Source organism: Octodon degus, unplaced genomic scaffold (assembly GCF_000260255.1).
Source record: "Octodon degus isolate 3935 unplaced genomic scaffold, OctDeg1.0 scaffold00111, whole genome shotgun sequence".
NCBI lineage: Eukaryota > Metazoa > Chordata > Mammalia > Rodentia > Octodontidae > Octodon > Octodon degus.
This window is the reverse complement of record NW_004524687.1, coordinates 9,479,123-9,480,532: the sequence shown is the minus strand read 5'-3', so window position 1 is coordinate 9,480,532 and position 1,410 is coordinate 9,479,123.

Below are 1,410 nucleotides of genomic sequence, written 5' to 3'. Positions count from 1 at the left end.
CCTGGGGAAGCAACAGTACCTAAGACAGAAATTCAGGAAAAACTCGCCAAAATGTACAAGACCACACCAGATGTCATTTTTGTGTTTGGATTCAGAACCCATTTTGGTGTTTGGCAAGACGACTGGCTTTGGCATGATTTATGATTCCCTGGATTATGCGAAGAAAAATGAGCCCAAACAGAGACTTGCAAGACACGGCCTGTATGAGAAGAAAAAGACCTCAAGAAAGCAGCTGAAGGAATGCAAGGACAGCATGAAGAAAGTCAGGGACACCGCAAAGGCTAACATTGGTGCTGGCAAAAAGAAATGAAGTGGCAGTGAGCTGGAGATTGGAGAACAGCCGAAGGAGTAGATTCTGCAGTGCCTGTCTGCAGTGACTGTGACTTTGTTCACTAGAGGATTTAATAAACTGTAAAACCTTAAAAAAATAAATAAAATAAAATTTAGAATATTCATGGTTGTTGGCAAATACCAGTTTCATATTATGTCTAAGGCATTTGATATTCAGACAGACAGTGATGTCAAGCTTAACTACCTCTGTTACAGGGTAATAATATCATTAAGCTTCTCTTCTGGATGGTTAACAGCTAAAGTTTGCAGACCAAAAATCAGAGAAAAAGAATGGTTACAAGGATAGCCAATATTTTGACCTTAGTCTTTCAAGGTCAGTGGGGAATCAGGACATAAGAGAACCTGTGCTGTGACAGCCTGTAATTCAGTGGTATCCCAAATTTTCTGATCAAAGGGATTATGGGGCCACAGAGGAAAGTGATCAGTGATATATAGTGTGCCTAAGGAGAGTCACCTAGAGAGAAAAAAAAAAAAAACTATCAAGCTTTCACAGAGAGCAAATTGGTCAAACAATGGCCATGACTCATCCACATGGCTGACACTGACAAAAGATCTACAAGCTACTCTACATGGTTTTAGGGTAAATCCTGAGGGGATTTAACTGACTTTGTCAGATACAAAAGTTACATTTTTAGTTACATAGCTGCTGCTTTAGTTTGGTCTTAACCATCCAGCAGAAAAGTATAACTACAAGGCATAAAAAGTAATGCCATATTAATATGCTGAGCTATGAAAGGCTCAAGTCAACAACTTCTAAAAATTGCCAGTTCTCCTGATGACCCACTACTTTTATAGACTATTGGACTATATTGGGATATTTTGCTGAATTCAAGTACCTACAATATTTGAACTGGCATCAAGTATGAAGAGATCCTTTAAACAAATCTCCAAATACAGCTTCTCTAACAGCAATAGAACAGCCATCTCTGAAAAAACAAAACAAAAAAGGGGATATAAATGAAGGACCATTTTGTAGTGAATATATATATGTATATTAGTTAGGATATACATATATATATTAGTTAGGATAGATATATAGCTACTTTCTCTTAGCTTAAA